This window comes from Chrysochloris asiatica, unplaced genomic scaffold, assembly GCF_000296735.1.
Source record: "Chrysochloris asiatica unplaced genomic scaffold, ChrAsi1.0 scaffold00020, whole genome shotgun sequence".
In the NCBI taxonomy this organism is placed as follows: Eukaryota; Metazoa; Chordata; class Mammalia; order Afrosoricida; family Chrysochloridae; genus Chrysochloris; species Chrysochloris asiatica.
Window position 1 is genome coordinate 6876689 of NW_006408538.1, and position 9023 is coordinate 6885711.

Here is a 9023-nt window from a genome sequence, read left to right on the forward strand (position 1 = left end):
TTTAACAAAAGATTGTGTTCCAAGAAACTCTAGGTGTTGTATTTATGTAGCAGTTTGAGTTTGTAAATACTAAGTCTAAGGGTGCTGTGGGGATTATGTCTGACCTTCTCTGACTTTACATGGGAAGAAGGAGAATCACACTACATCAGCCAGAGGCAGATTCCTGCGAGGCAGAGGTCAGACATGCCTTCATCCTCTAACCTTCTTTACTAATTCAGTTACCAACTGCCCCTTTTAGGGTACTCTCTGTTTCTATGCTGGTTTTAATAAATCATTGGAGTGGCCACACAGAACTCACAAACAATACTCACAATTATGGGGTTTATTAGGAAAGTTAGCAGAGTACAATTTAGAACCAGAAGTTCTCAGGATCCAGTACTTTCAGTCAGAACACCTTTCCTCAGCCATTCCAACCAAACACACCTCTCTCTAGTCTATGGTTTCTGAGCCACACAGTCCTTTGGCCTCTGCCCTACTCAAGAAAATGTGACAAAGCTCTTTTAGTGCTGCCGAGAAATGCACAAAAGGCACACCACTCTGCAAACGAGTTTCCTGACAAAAGGCACTCAGCTTTACTCATTTCCTAGACTGGGAAGGCTGCCACTCTGTCTCATGTTCTGGCTGCTGCTGCTCCTCAGCTAATCCTCTGCTGTCTTCTAGTATCTCAGAGATGCTCTCTGTTGCAGGCTTTTCTTTCTTCATGGCAGTGAGATCCCTTTTTTCTGATGTAAGTTGGTTCATTTAAAACACAGTGGGATGGCAAAACTGACCAATACCTTCTTTACATTCCTTGACACCTTATGTTCATGCTCTCACCTAATCATTTGGTGGTAGTCACAAGGACTAAGGCTAGAAGTACCATAGCAAGTAATTGACTGCATTGCACTAAGTTTTATGGATAAATATTGTGGTTAGTTGCTGTAGAGCTGGCTCTGATTCATAGGTCTTATGCATGACAGAACAAAACATTACCCAGTCTTATGTCATCGTAATCATTTTTGTTATAATTAAATCCACTATTGTGGCTGTTGTGTCCGTTTCATCTCATTGAGTCTGTTCTTCATTTTTGTTGACTTTATCAAACATGATGTTCTTTGATCTTTCCTAATGATGTGTACAAAGTGAGCAAGCTAAAGTCTCGCCAACCTTACTTCTATAGAACATTCTGAAAACCTTGTATGTATGGGTAATTATTACATTTGGAAATTTCTGATTTAATTGAGCTCTACAGATTGTCTACCATATAACTTCTTTGACTCTTTAATAAGCATGTGTATACTTTGAATGTATTTGTTGCTGTTGTTAAGTGCCCTTGAGTCTAACTCATAGCAACCTTGCATAGGGTTTCCAATGAGCAGCTTGTGAGTTTAAACCACCAACCCTGTGGTTCATACAGGCCATGCAGTTCAGTGCTTATCTTACACTGCTATATCAGGACTCTATAAGAGGGAAGGAAATCTTATGATCAAGGGTGTTTCAGAGAACACAGCTTGGCAAATTCTGTTTTAGAACATTTTTTTCAGATAGTCTTTGCTAAGATTTGTTAATTGCGTTTGTTTGCTATAATGCCTTTTTTCTTAGTTGGTGAGTGGCTCCCTGCAATGATGGACAGCTACATTGCTATAGCAACATAGAAAGCAAGGTACTTCCAACCAGGGATGCTTCTTTTCAAGTAGAAAACTCTACCACCAGGGTTCTTGTACTGAAATTTTCAGAGGTAGAAAATAAGCTTAAAAATAGGACTGAAGAACCTTGTGGGAAGGGATGCATATCTATTAGCAGGCCTAAAGGACCATAGGTGATCTGACAACCCATTTTACACAGATTGGGTAATTTGAACTGGACCTGCTTGAGAAGGAGGATCAAGAGAGCGCAGGTTTCTTGGTGATTATTTTGGCTGAATTATCTAACCACTTATCTAGGTGTGCAATAGCTTAAGGTTTCTGGAAAGCCCCGTTTAGCCTTTGACATTTCCGAATGGGGTCATGGAGGAAGGGTGAGAATGGTCTGCGTTTCCCACTCCTGAGTTGCACAGTGAAGTGAGTATCTCCTGGCTTCGATCTGTAGAGCATGCCCGAGCCAAACAGTCCCTGGGTGATTGTGAGCCGAGAAGAATCTTACGATGATGAAATGCACCTGGTGGTGAAACTCTCTTAAATGCCAAAAAAAGAGAAAACAAGAAACGTTGGAAACTATGATGAGAAAGGCCAAAGACTTCACTGATTGTTAGGAAAAAATTACTGCATCTAACATTTAAAATATGGCAGAACTGAAGTCAATGTTCCAGAAAGTTCTTCCAAAACAAGGGCAACTATTCTGTAGAAGATGCAACCACAATGGTCAATGTAAACCCAAACTTTTACCCTTAAAATCTCTGAATTTGGAAAAAAGTGGACAAAATGGGGCAAGCAATACAGGATACAATTCACCAACAAGAAATGGCAAAAAAGGAAAAATAGCAAATAGTGTGCTGATGATTTAACACTACCACATACACACTACCAAAACACCCCGAGATCGATGAAACCTGCATTATGAATTTAAACACTTTGGTTTGCACTTAACACCGGTAATTAAAATACATTTATCAAAAAATGTATATGTAGGACAAAAACCATCTTTGTATTATTGAACAAAAGTACATTAGTTTGAAAACTGTACTGTAGCTTAAGCAGATTACTAAAATTATACAAGTGCTTGCTTATTGTAAATTCATATTATAATATCTTCTATTGTTATGTGCCATTGAGCCTTTTGTCATTCAAACTGACCTTTTGGTCCAGTACTTATCCTACAGTGCAACACCAGGAGTCTATTTCAACTCCTAGCAACTCTATATTGGGTTTCTGAGTTGGTAAATTTTTTGAGCTTCAGAAAGCCTCATCTTTGTCCATGGAGTGACTGGGGAGCTCAAACTGACGACCTCCTAGTTAACATAGTCCAGCATCTATCCAAATGGAGTCACCACACTCCCATGTTGTTCTTAAATGCCGCCGAGTCAGTTCTGACTCATAGGATCTTGTGTAAGGTGTGTAAGGATTGGCTGGTGAGTTTAAGCCGCTGACCTTGTGGTTCAAACTGACTTTTCAGTCTAGTGCTCCACCTCATGGTGCCATACCAGGACTCCATATTACATTATTGTTGCAGTTGTTGCTAAATGCTGTTGAGTTGGTTCTACAGGGTTTTTAAGGAGAGGCTGGTGAATTAGAACCACCAAACTTATGGTCCAGTGCATCATCCTGCAGCGCCATACCAGAACTCCATATTATAGTATGGTGTTGGTGATGGTGTTGTTGGTGGTTATGTGCCATGAAGTCAGTTCCAACTCATAGCCACCCTATACAGGGTTTCTGAGGCTGTAAATCTTTATGGGAGCAGAAAGCATCTTCCTTCTCCCATGGAACCTCTGGTAATTTCTAACTGCTGACTGTGAGATTAGCAGTCTCACTTGAAATCACCATGCTATCAGAGCTTGTGAAGCATAGGGCCTACTAAAACACTTTGCAGATAATTTAGAAAAGATCTTCTGATGACATTCCTGCAAGTTTTCTATTTAAGTCTGAAATATATCTAATGTGTAAGAAAAGTGTTTATATTAATTTCTTAATAAGAATGTAAAAAGGAAAGCCAAATGACTGAAGTGGGAAATTTCACTGGCATACCAATATTAATTAAGAGTGCATAAGGCAGCAGAATCAGGGATATGATGATAATAAGATGAAAAATTTAAACTAAATGCCAAAGATCTTTCTTATGTTCTGAACCGGTCTTTAAAGAGGAAATATATATGCTTGTACACATAATCTGAAAAGGGACACTCAGTGCTTTCCTCCATTTGTGTTAATATTCTCAGAAGGGGTGACTATGCATATATACAAACAACTGCCCATTCTTTTGCCCTTCCCTTTTGTCCCATTAACAAGACTATAAAATAGGAGTGGGTTGTTTTTGTAGCATACAAAATATCTCCCAATTTATGAGCATATTATATTTGTCACCATTTGAAACAAATAGTGCTCAAAGGCACTAAACTATGTATACAAAGAAAGGAGAAATACACAGATGATCAAAATAGATTTAGAATTTCAAAGAATAGGAAATTTAAAAGTAGAAAATGTAAAACACAAAACACCCCCCAAAATCCATTACCATCAAGTTGATTCCAACAAATTGTAACCTCAGATGTTAGTATAACTGTACTCCACATGATTTTCTTTGCTGTAATATTAATGGAGGAGTCGCGTGGTGTGATGCTGTGGGTTCATGCACTGGGCTTCAAGGTCAGTTTGAACTGCAACGTCCGCAGTTCCACCTCACCAGCTGTTCCTCAGAAACACTATACAGGGTCGCTATGCGTCAGAAGCGACGACTCAACGGCACTTCACAGCAGCAATAATCTTTATGCATTCAGATCTCCAGGTCTTTCGTCTGCAATGCTGCTGCGTGGATTCAAACTGCTAGCCTTTATGTTACTTGTTGATTACAAACTATGTATACAACGTAGGGACTTAAGGAAGAGATTGAAATGGGTATAAAAGAAACATAGATGAAGGAAGGTCTTGGAGCTGAGAAGTTTGTATCAGCTTTGTGAAGTAAAACACGTAACGAGCTAAAGATGTAGCTAAGTTTTGAGATACAAGACAACTAGTACTTAGATTGTTGTTAAGTGTCATCGAGTCAGTTTCAACTCATAGCAACTCTGTATAGGGTTTCCGAGGACCAGCTGGTGAGTTTGAACTGCTGACCTTGTGGTTCAAAACAGCCTTGAGGCCCAGTGCTTATCCTATAGCACCACACCTGTGTCAGTTTTTTCTGTAACAAAGTAAGCATTTCTCCAAACAAAGTATGGTGGTGGTGGTTATGTGCCGTGGAGTTAGTTCTGACCCATAGTGACCCTGAACAGGGTTTCTGAGGCTGTAAATCTTTACGGGAGCAGAAAGCCTCATCTTTCTCCTGCGGAACAGCTGGCCGTTTTAAACTGCCGACCTTGAGGCTAGCAGCCCGATTTGTAACCACTATGCTACCAGAGCTCCTTAAACAAACTATAAACTCAATGAAATTGGCTATTTATTTAGGATGATGTGTTTTGAAGTAAAACACAATTCAAAGTGCCATGTCCACCCCCCACCCCTTAACAGAGTTTCATTTAATTAGCAATTCAGAAGTAGTACAACTTTTATATGTGTTTTAGTCCAAACTTTGTTTCTGAATTGTGGCTCTAGCTATTAGTGCGTCTTTTATCCATTTCTCTTTATATGTCAGCTTCATTCTTAGGTTTGTTCCCCTCTAGGTAGGATAAGCATTGAACTACTAACCACAGGGTCAGCAGTTCAAACCTACAAGCTGCTCTTAGGGTTACTAAGAGTTGGAACTGACTCTGGCACACAACAACAACCATAGTAAGGTCAGTAAGGTAATATTGCAGACTCCGTGGCTCCAGGTTTTCCCAAAGCACATCTTATCATCTGAGAAATGGCCTTTCTTCTTTCTCTTTTGGTTCCAAGTACATTTCCTAGATTCATTCAGGTTGTCTCAACCTAGCTCACAGGCACAACCAGCTACTCTAGTTGGTATGATGGATTGGACTTTTTGACTTGCAATTGGCCATGTGTTCACTCTTCAGTAAGAGTAGATTGTTCCAGGCATCACATGAATCACATAATTGGAGCTAACTGGAAAGGGCAAATGTGTCTTGGGGAGGCTTATAATATTCTCCAATATTCGTCTTGTCAATTTGTCATACAGTCTGTCAGTTTGTCTTGCATGTTGCTGTGATGCTGAAAACTATACCATTAGTATTTCAAATAACCAGAAGTGTCACCCATGGTGAACAGGTTTTGGAAGAACTTCCAAAATAAGAGAGACTAGGGAGAAGGACCTGATGATCTACTTCTGAAAAAACAACAACCAAAAAATCATTTTGAATTACAGTTATATGGTTCACTGTGTTGGAAGTGAGAAATTGAAGAGAAATAACGTCACATTCATGATTCAGGAGTTCTGGTGTGATACAGTAGGATAAGCGCTGAACTGCTAACAATAAGGTCAGTAGTTCAAACCCATCAGCTACTCCTTGGAAACCTTATCTTGGATTGCTGTTAGTTGGAACTGACTCAATGACACTTAACAACAACAATATCTCAGAAGTAGAAATGGGATATCTCACTACCATGAAGAAAGAAGAGCCAGGAGGGCACCCTTTGGGCTCCAAGAAACCTGAGTGCTAAAATCAAGAAGATGTGAGAAGCATGCCACCCCAAGGAATTGCACAAGCAGAACAAAGAACCACAGCATGAGACAGAGCGGAGGGCTTCCTGGCACACAGCACCAAGAAAGCTGAGTGCTTTGAGGAGAGGTTTGTTTGTGGTGTGGAATGCCTCCAGCCGCTTTATTGGGGAACCTAGAGCTGAGTATCTTTGGGTTGAGGCTTTAGAGTGATGTGCCCTTTGGCCATTTATCAGCAGCACTAAAAGAGCTTTGTAGCACTTGCCTGTGAAGCAGAGGCCAAGAGATGCCTGTGGGCAAGACGGAGGAGATGTGCTCCTAACTAAATCTTCACAGGAACAGACATAATCTTTCTCTCATTGTATGGCTGGTAGTTTTGACCTTGCGGCTAGCAGACCAACCTTTAATCCACTGTGCCAACAGTGCTCTTAAAAGAGATGAGAAAAAGTTAAGAAACACATTTGCATTCTCTTTTCTTAAGTCAAATTTGTGCTTGATTTGAATTACATAGCATAAGCTAATTTGTTATGAATTTTTTCTATTTTTGTATGCTTTGTTTTTATTAAATACTTATTCAATTTGGTACATAATTATATATTTGAAAGCAGAATTTTCATATTTTGCCAAAGAAACTGAGTTGGATTTAGATAGTCTTTCATATGGCAGGAGACGCATGAAAGGATGGGGATACATGGTGGTGGTGGTTGTGGTTATGTGGCCTGGAGTCAGTTCCAACTCATAGCGACCCTGTACAGAGTTTCTGAGGCTGTAAATCTTTATGGGAGCAGAAGGCCTCGTCTTTCAAAACAGCTGGTAGTTTCAAACTGCCGACCTTAAGTTTCACAGCCCGATTCGTAACCACTATACTACCAGAGCTCCTTGTAGGAGGCATAGTGGTGGCATAAACAGTTCTTAAAAACAAATCCCTGAAAAACAAAGAGGAACTGTTTCTTGTATGTGCTAACATGGATTTATCATGAATTTTACAATTGTGTGTTGATTTCCTTTCACTTAAATTTGGCAGACTCTCAAAAGGGGGTTTCTAAATTCTGCCACCTTCCTTAAAAATACTATTTGTATGTAACAACCATTTTATTCATCTATTTAGTTTTTAGTCAACTATTGGTAAGGATTTCCCTATAAACAATGGTTATATAAATTTAAATATCTGGAATAATTTTGTTGGCTGGTTTCAATACCCATATGACTTGGCACCTGGTAATTAATTCAGTCAACCCAGAATTATTTGCACAGTTGGATGGGAGCAGGCATGCAAATATCCCCCAAGTCAGTATGGTTTGATTGTCAAATGCACAAAAGGATTTGGGGTGTACTTTCTAATTTCTTTAAAGCTTAACTCCCAAATAAACAAGTATACACAACCTTTGAACAGGCACAGAATCTATTTATTGGGCTCCTGCTCTCAGAAACCCTATACAGGGTCTCTATAGGTTGGAAATGACCCAGCGGCACTTAACAACAACAACAACAATATTATGGGCAAAGAGCGTAGAAAATTCAAAGGCATATGTGATAAAACTTTGCTTTTATGTAACTAAAGCCTAATGAAGGCAAATTTGACAAATCTAACAACAACAACAAAAAGCAGCTCAGGAGGTTCATTTAAACACAGCAATTTCTATCACAAGCCTCTTTACCAACAGAGCGGCCCTTCTTGTTTTGATTTATGACATCAAGATCCCAATGGCCCCCACTGGGGGGTTTTACTTGCTATAAAAACAATAGAACAACAATAAAAGAAATCAGAGAATTGAAAGGTAAAAAAACAAAACAAAAACCTGGGACTTGCTAAGTTTAGTTAGCAAACATATTTATGTGTATCAAAGACCCATTAAAGCATTTGCATGTTGTTTAGGAAGGAATGATTACAGTTTACATGGAACCATGGCACCATAAAAATCCCAATGTCAACTTTAGAGTTCTAAAATTAGAGGCAATATTACCATGTTTATTATAGATGATGTAATTAAGCTTAGAAAATATTTCCTCATGATTTCCTAGAAAGAATATATTGAGGCAAAATGCCTATAATATAATGTAGATAATGTTATTTAATTCAGTTTCCAGTAGATTTGCCAACCTAATATAATTTAATTTGGGGGGTTGTTTATCAAGGGGTATGTATTTTGGATGTGTTTATTCCAATAATCTAAGATTTTATTTATTTAAAGAAATAAGATTTTATTTATTTATGTAGATCAAACCAGAGATGAGACATTTTTTTCTCTCTTTTTAAAATGCCTACTCTAATTCTTCCCTGGTTTCCCTTCTTGCCATTTTGCCACTTTCTGGTCAAATACACCATTAGAGAAAGGCCATCTGGTTTTCTTCCCTAGAGTCTATAGTCAGAGAGCAAATTCCAAAAAAGTTATCATGGACAATCCAATTAATTAGCCAGTATAGACATTAGTAAGAGTCTTGGTGTGGTCTTGTGGGTTAATGCACTGAACTACAAAGTCAGTTTGAACTGCAAATTTGGTGGTTCAAGCTCACCAGCTGCTCCTCAGAAATCCTATGCAGGGTCGCTATGGGTCAGAATTGACTCAATAACACTTAACAACAACAAAAGACATTAGTCAAATTTTTTTAATTTAGAAAGTTAAAATGCAGAATTTATTTTATTCAAAATGAACCTATAGTAGGAACCAAATACCTTAAAAAATATATACCAGAATATCCATAGTGCTATATCTATCTGAAAGGAGCTCTGGTAGCATAGTGGTTAGGAATCGGGCTGCTAACCTCAAGGTTGGCAGTTCGAAACTACGAGCTGTTCC

General features: G+C 38.8%; 1 pseudogene; it reads left to right on the forward strand.

Annotated features, from left to right (window-relative positions):
* The first annotated feature begins 2260 nt into the window (after positions 1 to 2260).
* LOC102830293 overlaps positions 2261 to 9023 on the forward strand; it is a 14003-nt pseudogene continuing 7240 nt past the window's right edge.